The sequence below is a fragment of the Triticum dicoccoides genome, chromosome 4A (assembly GCF_002162155.2).
Source record: "Triticum dicoccoides isolate Atlit2015 ecotype Zavitan chromosome 4A, WEW_v2.0, whole genome shotgun sequence".
NCBI classification, from domain to species: Eukaryota; Viridiplantae; Streptophyta; class Magnoliopsida; order Poales; family Poaceae; genus Triticum; species Triticum dicoccoides.
Genome location: NC_041386.1, coordinates 359,017,607 through 359,031,661, shown reverse-complemented (window position 1 = coordinate 359,031,661; position 14,055 = coordinate 359,017,607).

Below are 14,055 nucleotides of genomic sequence, written 5' to 3'. Positions count from 1 at the left end.
ATACGAGGGAGGGCAAAGGGATCAGCTGGACAGGCCTTGTTCAAGTCTGTGTAGTCCACACACATGCGCCAAGTGTCGTTTTTCTTAAGTACCAGCACCGGATTAGCTAGCCACTCAGGGTGAAAGACCTCCACAATAAACCATGCTGCCAAAAGCCGGGCTACCTCCTAACCAATAGACTTACGGCTCTCCTCGTTGAAGCGGCGGAGAAACTGCCTAACCGGTTTAAACATAGGATCTATATTAAGAGTGTGATCGGTGAGTTCCCTCGGTACACCTGGCATGTCCGAAGGCTTCCATGCAAAGATGTCTCGGTTCTCACAGATGAACCCGATGAGCGCGCTTTCCTATTTTGGATCCAGGTTAGCGCTGATGCTGAACTGCTTGGATGAATCGCCAGGAACAAAGTCAACCAGTTTAGTCTCCTCAGCCGATTTAAATTTCAGCGCCAGATCATGCTCTGCAGTTGGCTTTTTCAGGGAAGTCATATATGCCGGATCAACATTGTCTTTCTAAAACTTTAGCTCCTCTATAGCCCAAACCGACTCAGGATAAGCCACATCACCCTCTTCACATTCCAAAGCAATCTTCTAGCTCCCATGCACTGTGATGGTCCCCTTATGACCCAGCATCTTAAGTAGCAGATAAACATAACAAGGCCTTGCCATGAACTTAGCATAAGCCGGCCATCTGAATAGGGCATGATATGGACTCTTGATTTTCACCACTTCAAAAGTCAACACCTTTGATCTTGAATCATGATCATCTCCAAAAGCAAGCTCTAGAGCTATCTTGCCAACAGGGTATGCCGATTTACTAAGCACCACACCATGAAAAACAGTGTTTGACAGTTTAAGATTCTTATTGTCAATCCCATGCAACGGAAGGTTTTGTAGTAAAGGATATTGATACTACTTCCTCCGTCCATAAGCACCTTGGTGAACTTATACCCCGCAACCTGAGGTGCCACCACTAAGGCTAAATGACCCGGATTATCAACCCGAGGTGGATGATCCTCTCGACTCCACAAAATGGGCTGTTCAGACCAGCGCAGATAACGAGGTACCACCGGTTCAACAGAGTTCATAGCCCTTTTATGAAGCTTCTAATCGTGCTTACATAGGCTAGTGGTGAAGACATGATACTGCCCACTATTCAACTGCTTCGGATTGCACTAATAACCCGATTGTTGCTGTTGTTGATTCCCCTGATGGTTATAACCTCCCTGACTGCCCTGGCCGCCATGACTTCCATGTCCGGTTTGTTTGCCATGGAATCCTGAACCGGAGCTGCCACCGCCATAACCCGGCCCATGGAAACCGCCTCCTGAATCGCCGGGCGGTCCATTTCGTATTGAAAGAGATTTGAATTTTTGAACTCCCGCATAATGAAGCAATCCTTCCAAAGATGCGTAGCTAGCCACTCCTTCGATCCGTGCTTCGGGCAAGGCTGATTTAACAGGCGCTCAAGATTGGGGCCTGACCCTCCACCCCGCTGTGGCGGTTTACCCTTACGCCGCTGACCATTATCCTGGGTGTTGGTGTTAGCCACCAAGTCCAGGATATTATCCTCCTTGCATTTACCGTTGTTCCCATGACCTGCCGGGTTATGCTACTGCCCTTTGGTGCTGCTGCTCTTCTTTCCCTTCCCTGTCTTCTCGTCATCAGACTCGGGGTCCTTGGTACTATCACAGTCGGCATACTTCACCAGAGCCGCCATAAGTGTTCCCATGTCATTGCAATGTCGTTTGAGTCGTCCCAACTTCAGCTTCAGAGGTGCAAACCGGCAATTGCCTTCCAATGTTAAAACTGCCGTGTCAGTGTTGATGTGGTCCGATTAATGCAAAATCTCTGAAACCCGGCGCACCCAGCGGGTTGTTGATTCTCCTTCCTCCTGGACACAGACAGCTAAATCCACGATTGACATGGGTTGCTTGCACGTATCCTTGAAATTCTGGATGAACCAGGCCCTTAACACGGCCCACGACCCAATGGAGTTGGCCGACAGGTTTTTCAACCATGTGCGAGCTGTTCCCTCCAACATCATGGTAAAGTATTTGACACATGCCGCCTCGTCCACATCAAGCATCTCCATGATAACCCACAAGTATAGGGGATCGCAACAGTTTTCGAGGGTAGAGTATTCAACCCAAATTTATTGATTCGACACAAGGGGAGCCAAAGAATCTCCAGTATTAGCAACTGAGTTGTCAATTCAACCACACCTGGAAACTTAATATCTGCAACTAAGAGTTTAGTAGCAAATTAATATGATAGTAGTGGTAACGGTAGCAAAAGGTTGCAGTAGCAAAAGTAATGTTTTTGGTATTTTGTAGTGATGATAGCAATAGCAACAGAAAATTAAATAAGCGAAGAACAATATATGGAAAGCTCGTAGGCAATGGATCAGTGATGGAGAATTATGTCGGATGCGGTTCATCATGTAACAGTCATAACCTAGGGTGACATAGAACTAGCTCCAATTCATCAATGTAATGTAGGCATGTATTCCGAATATAGTCATACGTGCTTATGGAAAAAAACTTGCATGCCATCTTTTGTCCTACCCTCCAGTGGCAGCGGGGTCCTAACGGAAACTAAGGGATATTAAGGCCTCCTTTTAATAGAGTACCGGACCAAAGCATTAACACATAGTGAATACATGAACTCCTCAAACTACGGTCATCACCGGTAAGTATCCCGATTATTGTCACTTTGGGGTTAACGGATCATAACACATAATAGGTGACTATAGACTTGCAAGATAGGATCAAGAACTCTCATATATTGATGAAAACATAATAGGTTCAGATCTCAAATCATGGCACTCAGGCCCTAGCAACAAGCATTAAGCATAGCAAAGTCAAAGCAACATCAATCTCAGAACATAGTGGATACTAGGGGACAAACCCTAACAAAACTAACTCAATTACATGATAGATCTCATCCAACCCATCACCGTACAGCAAGCCTGCGATGGAATTACTCACGCACGGTGGTGAGCATCATGAAATTGGTGATGGAGGATGGTTGACGATGACGATGGCGACGGATTCCCCTCTCCGGAGCCCGAACAGACTCCAAATCAGCCCTCCCGAGAGGTTTTAGGGCTTGGCAGTGGATCCGTATCATAAACGCGATGAATTCTTCTCTCTGATTTTTTTATCCCCGAAACCAAATATATAGAGTTGGAGTTGAGGTCGGAGGAGCTCCAGGGGGGCCACGAGGTAGGGGGCGCGCCCTAGGGGTGCAGGCACGCCCCCCACCCTCGTGGACAGGTAGTGGGCCCCCTGGCCTTCATCCTTTGCAAGGATTTTTTATTATTTCCAAATAAATGTTCTGTGAAGTTTCAGGTCATTCCGAGAGCTTTTATTTCTGCACATAAATAACACCATAGCAATTCTGCTGAAAACAGCGTCAGTCCGGGTTAGTTCCATTCAAATCATGCAAGTTAGAGTCCAAAACAAGGGAAAAAGTGTTCGGAAAAGTAGATACGGCGGAGACATATCAACTCCCCCAAACTTAAACCTTTGCTTGTCCTCAAGCAATTCAGTTGATAACTGAAAGTGATAAAGAAAAACTTTTACAAACTCTGTTTGCTCTTGTTGTTGTAAATATGTAAAGACATTATTCAAGTTTTTAGCAATGATTATGAATTAACCATATTCATAATAAAGCTTAGTTCTCAAGTTTACTCATATCAATGGCCTAATTAACTAGCAAGCAATAATAATAAATCTCGGATGACAACACTTTCTCAAAACAATCATAATATGATATAACAAGATGGTATCTCGCTAGCCCTTTCTGAGACCGCAAAGCATAAATGCAGAGCACCTTTAAAGATCATGGACTGACTAGACATTGTAATTCATGGTGAAAGAGTTCCATTCAAGTCATACTCAATGTAAACTAACAGTAATGAATGCAAATGACAGTGGTGCTCTCCAACTGGTGCTTTTTAATAAGAGGATGATGACTCGACATGAAAGTAAATAGATAGGCCCTTCGCAGAGGGAAGCAGGGATTTGTAGAGGTGCCAGAGCTTGGTTTTGAAATAAAGATGAATAATATTTTGAGCGGTATACTTTCATTGTCAACATAACAACCAATAGATGGTGATATCTTCCATGCTACACACATTATAGCCGGTTCCCAAACAGAATTGTAAAGTTTATACCCCCCTCCACCAACAAGCATCGATCCATGGCTTGCTTGAAACAACGAGTGCCTCCAACTAACAAGAGTCCCAGGGGGAGTTTTCTTTGCAATTATTTTGATTTAGTTTGCATAAAGCATGGGACTGGGCATCCCGGTGACCAGCCATTTTCTTGTGAGTGAGGAGCGGAGTCCACTCCTCTTCAGAGTAGCCCGCCTAACATGGAAGATACAGACAGCCCTAGTTGATACATGAGCTATTCGAGCATACAAAATAGGATATTCATTTGAAGGTTTAGAGTTTGGCACATACAAATTTACTTGGAACAGCAGGTAGATACCGTATATAGGTAGGTATGGTGGACTCATATGGAATAACTTTGGGGTTTATGGGGTTGGATGCACAAGCAGTATTCCCGCTTAGTACAGGTGAAGGCTAGCAAAAGATTGGGAAGCGACCAGCTAGAGAGCGACAACAGTCATGAACATGCATTAAAATTAATCAACACCGAATGCAAGCATGAGTAGGATATAATCCACCATGAACATAAATATCGCGAAGGCTATGTTGATTTTGTTTCAACTACATGCGTGAACATGCGCCAAGTAAAGTCACTTAAATCATTCAGAGGAGGATACCACCCTATCATACCACATCACAACCATTTTAATAGCATGTTGGCACGCAAGGTAAACCATTATAAGCTCCTAGCTAATCAAGCATGGCACAAGAAACTATGATCTCTAGTTGTCATTGCAAACATGTTTATTCATAATAGGCTGAATCAGGAACGATGAACTAATCATATTTACAAAAACAAGAGAGGTCGAGTTCATACCAGCTTTTCTCATCTCAATAAGTTCATCATATAATCATCATTATTGCCTTTCACTTGCACGACCAAACGATGTGGATAATAATAATAGTGCATGTGCATTGGACTAAGCTGGAATCTACAAGCATTCAATAAACAGGAGAAGACAAGGCAATATGGGCTTTTTTGTCAGATCAACAATAATGCATATAAGAGTCACTACAACATTTTAATCATGGTCTTCTCCTATTGACCCCCAAAGAAAAGAAAATAAATAAAACTATTTACATGGGAAAGGTCCCAACAAGTAAAAGAAGAACAAGAAATCTTTTTGGGTTTTATTTTTAATTACTACTACAACCATGGAAAATAAACTAATTAAAATCTAGAACTATTTTTTTTGTTTTTCTTAAGATTTATTAAACACACACGAAGAAAGCATAAAAAGGAAATAAACTAGCATGGATGATACAATGGAAAAGTATGAGCACCGACATCTAGCAATGAGTGTGTGAACATAAATGTAATGTCGGTGAGAAATACGTACTCCCCAAGATTAGGAAGAGGAAATTCAAAACCTCCAAATATAATCGTTGGGATTTTTCCAATAGAGTTGATACTATGAACTTGAGGTTGTTTCCTCGGAAAGTGTACCATATGGTCATTACCATTAACATGAAAAGTGACATTGCCTTTAGTGCAATCAATAACAACCCCTGCAGTATTCAAAAAGGGTCTTCCGAGAATAATAGACATACTATTGTCCTCGGGAATATCAAGAATAACAAAGTCCGTTAAAATAGTAACGTTTGCAACTACAACCACACTCATTAGTTGGGTCGTACTAATAAAAAAGGCCTGGCTGATATCCATAATAATAGTTGGGTCGTACTGAGAAGAAGAAGACTCTGACTGCCACTAGTTGGCAATCATTTCTGGATCCCAATGGTAATTAGACTGTTGTGGAGGATCAACTTGTGGTTCCGGCTCCGGCTCTATGGCTGATGTAGGGTTCCGATAGGCGTGAATAGCCTCTAAAGGAACAAGGTACTGGCCTGCAGATAAATCAAACAAGCAAGGAGCAGGCAGGGTAATAGTCTCAGGATGATGTTTATCAAAGAACAATTTGTATTTAAGCTCCCCTTCCCTATTCTTAACAATAAAATCGTGTGCTACCATACTCTTATAATCTAAACAAACGTGAGGTAGCAATTTTTCTTCCTTCTCATAATGCCTAATAGGTATGTTAAAATGTGCAGCTAGGCGTGAAGCATAGATGCCTCCAAAGATGGGTCCCTTTGCACGGTTCATAATTAACCGTTTAGCAATAATACTTCCCATACTAACAGAGTTAGCACTGAATAAACCGTGGAACAAAATAATAATATTAGGAGCACTAAGGTTTCCATAGTTTCCGCGACCAATTAAGCAACGACTAGCAAATATTGCAAAGTAGCGTAAAACAGGAAAATGTATGCTAGTGATTCGTGCATCGGAAACCTTCCTCGTTTCCCCTACAGTGATGGTATTAATAAACCCACCACATCACTGCGGTGTGGTTCCTCTGTAGTGCCCTCGAAAGGGACCAAACAAACCCGACAAAAATCATAAAGTGACATCTCCTTATGCTCATCATATAAATAAAACTCCACCGTAGGTGGTGAGCTCCTAGAATGGAAATGAAAGTTTTGCACAAAGATATTTGTGAATAAGAGATACTGGTCGCGTTGGTCGTGGAGGAAAGCGGTGGGGCCTGCATTCTCAGCCAATTCGTAAAAATCTTCATAAATCCTGGCTGCTCTCAATAAATCATCGGAAGGCCATTCACACGACCGAACCTCCGCTGTATGAGGCAAATTATATTCGGGCTTCTGTGCCTTTTCCTTTGAGCTTCGGCTCGATGGGCCCCTCAAAAATATCTTCATTATTTTCTGAAAAATTCTGAAATTTTTAGTAACTTCAAAATAAAAGTGAACAAATCTCAAAAATATTGATAGCAACTACTCCTACAAGTGCCTAGATCCTATATCATGCATCAAAACTACTTTTGACCATATAAATTTGACATGCAAGCTCAAGAACATGGTCACCTAAGCAGCACAAATTTGAAATGAATAAAGCACTAGAACAAAAACTAATTGGACCAATGGAGGAGTCACATACCAAGGAACAATGTCCCCAAGCAGTTTTGTGAGAGTTGCTTTGAGCAAGGAGATCGAAAATGGTAGCAAAATGAGCTAGAACTTGAGCTTGAGCTAGATATTCGTGTATGTGGGAGGAAGAAGAAGTGTGTGGGTGCAGGAATAAGATGAGGAGGGCCACCGTGGGCCCAAAAGGCAGGGGGCGTTCCCTCCACCCTTGTGGCCAGGTGGATGCCCCCCGTGCTGTGTTCTTGGTGCCAAATATTCTTAAATATTCCAGAAAAAAACATATTTAAATTTCAGGGCATTTGGAGAACTTTTATTTTCGAGGTATTTTTATATTGCACGGATAAATCATATAACAGACAGAAAAATACTATTTTTATTTTATTTAATATAAATAACAGAAAGTAAGAGGAGGGTACAGAGAGTTGTGTTTTCTAGTTTCATCCATCTCATGATCATCAAAATGAATCCACTAACAACGTTGATCAAGTCTTGTTAACGAGCTCATTCCGAATAACATGGAACCGGAGAAATTTCGAATAACACTATGTTACCTCAACGGGGATATGCACATCCCCAATAATAAGAATATCATATTTCTTCTTGACAGTAGGAAGAGGAAATTCAAAACCTCCAAATATAATCGTTGGGATTTTGACAATAGAGTTGATACTATGAACTTGAGGTTGTTTCCTCGGAAAGTGTACCGTATGCTCATTATCATTAACATGAAAAGTGCCTTTAGTGCAATCAATAACAGCCCCTGCAGTATTCAAAAAGGGTCTTCCGAGAATAATAGACATACTATCGTCCTCGGGAATATCAAGAATAACCAAATCCGTTAAAATAGTAACGTTTGCAACTACAACAGGCACATCCTCACAAATACCGACAGGTATAGCAGTTGATTTATCAGCAATTTGCAAAGATATTTCAGTAGGTGTCAACTTATTCAAATCAAGTCTACGATATAAAGAGAGAGGCATAACACTAACACCGGCTCCAAGATCACATAAAGCAGTTTTAACATAGTTTCATTTAATGGAGCATGGTATAGTTGGTACACCGGGATCTCCAAGTTTCTTTGGTATTCCACCCTTGAAAGTATAATTAGCAAGCAAGGTGGAAACTTAGCTTCCGATATCTTTCTCTTATTTCTAACAATATCTTTCATGTACTTAGCATAAGGACTCATTTTAAGCATATCAGTTAATCGCATATGCAAAAAGATAGGTCTAATCATTTCAGCAAAGCGCTCAAAATCCTCATCATCCTTTTTCTTGGATGGTTTGGGAGGAAAAGGCATGGGTTTCTGAACCCAAGGCTCTCTTTCCTTACCGTGTTTCCTAGCAACAAAGTCTTTCTTATCATAACGTTGATTCTTTGATTGTGGGTTATCAAGATCAGCAGCAGGTTCAATTTCTATATCATTATCATTACTAGGTTGAACATCATCATGAACATTATCATTAACATTATCACAAGTTTCAGGTTCATTACCAGATTGTGTTTCAGCATCAGAGATAGAAATATCATTTGGATTCTCAGGTGTTTCAATAACAGGTTCACTAGAAGCATGCAAAGTCCTATCATTTTTCTTTTTCTTCCTTTTAGAAGGACTAGGTGCATCTATATTATTTCTCTGAGAATGCTCAATTCTCTTAGGATGGCCTTCTGGATACAAAGGGTCCTGAGTCATTCTACCACCTCTAGTCATAACTCTAACAGCATTATCATTATTCTTACTATTCAATTCATTGAGCAAATCATTTTGAGCTTTAAGTACTTGTTCTACTTCAGTGGTAACCATAGAAGCATGTTTACTAATAAGTTTAAGTTCACCTTTGACATTGGCCATATAATCACCCAAGTGTTCAAGAATATTTGAATTGTATTTCAATTGTCTACCAAAATAAGCATTGAAGTCTTCTTGCTTAACCATAAATTTATCAAACTCATCTAAGCATGGGCTAGCAAACTTAGTCAATGGGATTTCAGCTTTATCATATCTATAGAGATAATTTACCTTTACTACCTGTGTCGGGTTATCAAGACCATGAGTTTCTTCAGTAGGTAATGCATTAAGATCATATGTTTCTTCAACAGGCGGTAAATTAAGACCGTGTATTTCTTCAATAGGAGGTAAATTCTTAACATCTTCAGCTTTAATACTTTTTTCTTTCATAGATTTCTTTGCCTCTTGCATATCTTCAGGACTAAGAAATAGAACACCCCTCTCCTTCAGAGTTGGTTTAGGAATAGGCTCAGGAGTTGGCTCAGGAAGTGTCTAATTATTTTCATCTGTCAACATATTATTCAATAGAATTTCAGCTTCATCCTGTGTTCTTTCCCTGAAAACAGAACCAACACAACTATCTAGGTAATCTCTGGAAGCATCGGTTAGTCCATTATAAAAGATATCAAGTATTTCATTTTACTTAAGAGGATGATCAGGCAAAGCATTAAGTAACTTGAGATGCCTCCCCCAAGCTTGTGGGAGACTCTCTTCTTCAATTTGCATGAAATTATATATATATATCCCTTAAAGCAGCTTGTTTCTTATGAGCAGGAAAATATTTAGTAGAGAAGTAATAAATCATATCCTGGGGACTACACACACAACCAGGATCAAGAGAATTAAACCATATCTTAGCATCACCCTTTAATGAGAATGGAAATATTTTAAGGATATAAAAGTAGCGAGTTCTCTCATCATTAGTGAACAGGTTGGCTATATCATTTAATTTAGTAAGATGTGCCACAATAGTTTCAGATTCATAGCCATTAAAAGGATCAGATTCAACCAAAGTAATTATATTAGGATCAACAGAGAATTCATAATCCTTATCAGTAACACAGATAGGTGAAGTAGCAAAAGCAGGGTCAGGTTTCATCCTAGCATTTAGAGATTGCTTATTCCATTTAGCTAATAACCTCTAGAGTTCGTATCTATCTTTGCAAGCTAAAATAGCTAAAGCAGCTTCTTTTTCAAAAACATAACCCTCAGGAATAATAGGTGAGTATTCATCATCACTTCGTCAATATTATCAGATTCAATATTTTCATTCTCTCTAACTCTAGCAAGTCGTTCATCAAGAAATTCACCAAGTGGCACAGTAGTATCAAGCATAGAAGTAGTTTCATCATAAGTATCATGCATAGCAGAAGTGGCATCATCAATAACATGCGACATATCAGAACGAATAGCAGAAGCAGGTTTAGGTGTCGCAAGCTTACTCAAAACAGAATGTGAATCAAGTACAGAGCTAGATGGCAGTTCCTTACCTCCCCTCGTAGTTGAGGGATAAATCTTGCTTCTTGGATCTTTCAAGTTCTTCATAATGATAAGCAGATATAAATCCCAAGTGACTCAAAGAATAGAGATATGGTCCCCGGCAACGGCGCCAGAAAATAGTCTTGATAACCCACAAGTATAGGGGATCGCAACAGTTTTCGAGGGTAGAGTATTCAACCCAAATTTATTGATTCGACACAAGGGGAGCCAAAGAATATTCTCCAGTATTAGCAACTGAGTTGTCAATTCAACCACACCTGGAAACTTAATATCTACAGCTAAGAGTTTACTAGCAAAGTAATATGATAGTAGTGGTAACGGTAGCAAAAGATAGCAGTAGCAAAAGTAATGTTTTTGGTATTTTGTAGTTATGATAGCAATAGCAACGGAAAAGTAAATAAGCGAAGAACAATATATGGAAAGCTCGTAGGCAATGGATCAGTGATGGAGAATTTTGCCGGATGTGGTTCATCATGTAACAGTCATAACCTAGGGTGACACAGAACTAGCTCCAATTCATCAATGTAATGTAGGCATGTATTTCGAATATAGTCATAGGTGCTTATGGAAAAGAACTTGCATGACATCTTTTGTCCTACTCTCCCGTGGCAGCGGGGTCCTAATGAAAAACTAATGGATATTAAGGCCTCCTTTTAATAGAGTACCGAACCAAAGCATTAACACATAGTGAATACATGAACTCCTCAAAGTACGGTCATCACCGGTAAGTATCCCGATTATTGTCACTTCGGGGTTAACGGATCATAACACATAATAGGTGATTATAGACTTGTAAGATAGGATCAAGAACTCTCATATATTGATGAAAACATAATAGGTTTAGATCTGAAATCATGGCACTCGGGCCCTAGTGACAAGCATTAAGCACAGCAAAGTCAAAGCAACATCAATCTCAGAACATAGTGGATACTACGGGTCAAACCCTAACAAAACGAACTCGATTACCTGATAGATTTCATCCAACTCATCACCGTCCATCAAGCCTATGATGGAATTACAAACGCACGGCGGTGAGCATCTTGAAATTGGTGATGGAGGATGGTTGATGATGACGATGCGACGGATTCCCCTCTCCGGAGCCCCGAACGGACTCTAGATCAGCCCTCCCGAGAGGTTTTAGGGCTTGGCGGCGGCTCCGTATCGTAAAATGCGATGAATTCTTCTCTTTGATTTTTTTCTCCCCGAAACCAAATATATAGAATTGGAGTTGAGGTCGGAGGAGCTCCAGGGGGCCCACAAGGTAGGGGGGCGCGCCCTAGGGGGACAGGCGCGCCCCCACCCTCGTGGACAGGTGGTGGGCCCCCTGGCCTTCATCTTCTGCAAGGATTTTTCATTATTTCCGAATACATGTTTCGTGAAATTTTAGGTCATTCCGATAACTTTTATTTCTGCACATAAATAACACCATAGCAATTCTGCTGAAAACGACGTCAGTCCGGGTTAGTTCCATTGAAATCATGCAAGGTAGAGCACAAACAAGGGCAAAAGTGTTCGGAAAAGTAGATACGACGGAGACATATCACTCCATTGCCATCTCATAGCTTTCCACCCAGGATTCAGGGGATAAATCGGCAGTGTAATTTGGCACCATGCGCGGGCCTTTGAAATCCTTGGCTAGCCGTACATTGCGTAGTGCTGGGACGAGACATGGTACCCCCAAAGAACTGGAGGTAACCCCTGGTTCTACCGATGTTGTTGGACGAACCGGAGTGAGTTGGCGGGCCTCATGGTGCACCGCTAACTCGGCCTCTTGTCGTGCCCTAGCGTGATCCACTACGTCCTGAGCATTTCCACCGCCACCGACCAGGTTATGGCTGCGGGGCGGATTACGATTCCCCACACTGCTTGATACGGTCGGTTCATCGATATGCCTGCTGTAGCTCCGGCTCGGGCGGGGAGTAGAATGAATTCTTTCGCGGCAATAGGAATTAGCCTGCTGCTGAGTCAAGGCCGTCTGAAGGAGGACCCTAGCTCGTCGTGTTTCAACTGCTACTGGGGACTCGCCGTCAATCGGGAGGGTTGCCAATCGTGATGCGGCGGCCACGATGTTATCCAACGGGTTAGAGTAATGACCCGGAGGTGCTGAGACGTGTCGTGATGGGGCATCGTTTTGACGAGGTCGAGGGGTGGATCCATCGCGCGCGGCTGAACTGGTTCCCCCGTCCGAGGCACCTCCGCCTAGTTTTGTCGGGGAAACTGAATCCACGAACACCTATAGGGCCGGCGGACCGAGCCCCTTTCGGTTCGGCGGGGGGGCGGAGATCGCACGAACAGCAGATCAAGGCGAAGCACACGAGCAGTTTACCCAGCTTCGGAGCTCTCCGGAGAGATAACACTCCTACTGCTGCTTGTTTGATTATCTTGTGTTCTTGCTCCAAAGAGGGAGCGTAGTGTTTTTCTGGGTTCCGAACTAGTCGAACTTTGCGAACCAGTCGAACCGAACCTCCTCTACGTTGCGCATGGGCCTCCTTTTATACGCTAAAGGGGTCACCGACAGGTGGCAACGCAGAGAAGGTTACAAATGTAAAAAGTGAGGTGGTTGGTACAGTTACTTGTACAGTGCACCCTACCTAACCCTGATGGCAGGGGACAAGGGCATTAAATGCCCGTCTGAGTCGCCCAAACAGTGCAGAAAAGGACCGTTAGGGGCGCCACCGTACGCCACGATGGCGATCTTGTCAGCTTCGCATGCCACTGTGCACCGCTGGCTGCACAGCCTCCCACCACGCGCGCCTGGAGAGGCCCCCAGGGCGACACGTTGGTGGATGCGCTAGAGCGTGCGCACAGAGTGGCCGCCTGCCGTGGCAAGCGCCTTGCCGCTGCTGTTATCTTGTCGGGTCCGGAAGCTTGTCGCTCGCCGGGCCTCGAGGTACTTTGGTTGGTCTTCCCGGCAAGCTCCTCTTGCTCGGGCCTTGTTGCCTTGCCGGAGCGCGTGGCACATTGCGGCAAGTTCCTTGGAGTGCCTTGGTTGGCCTTCCCGGCAAGCTCCTCTTGCTGGGGCCTTGTCTCCTGAGCTTAAATACTTTGTTCTTGAATGGCTCCAAGGGAACCACGGAGGATCTTGGCGTTCGCCCGGCAAGCCTTGCCGCGGGGTGCTGCAACTGCCCGTGCACAAGTTCGGGGTACTAGGGTACCCCTATTCTAGTACACCGACAGGAGCCCCCGGGCCTGGGCCAGACACGGTGCCGAGCGCTGTTGGGCCAGGCCTAAGACAGGGCACGGGCACACGCGGACTGGGCCATGCCGAATCTCGCTCCGTATCCACCGCGCTCTCCCCTAACGGCACGCGTTGAATGCGGCGGCGTGGGAGAGATCGTGGGTGGTTCTTTATTCGGAAGGGCGAAACGTCCGACCCGTCCCTCTTTATAAGCAGGGGAAACAGGGGCAGTTCGTTCCCCCTCGCTGGTTGCTACTACTCCATCTTCACATACCTCCGCCGCTCCCCCCCTTCTCCTCGAAGCCGAGAGAGCAGCGCTCCACCCCCCATTGCCACCAGCATCACCAACGCGGTCGACCTCCGCCACAACCTCCGCCATGGCTCCGAAAGCCGACAAGGGAAAGGGCGTGAAGTCGGCCAAGGCGCAGCGGCTCGCGGCGCTGCGGAAGGAGCGGGCGATCTT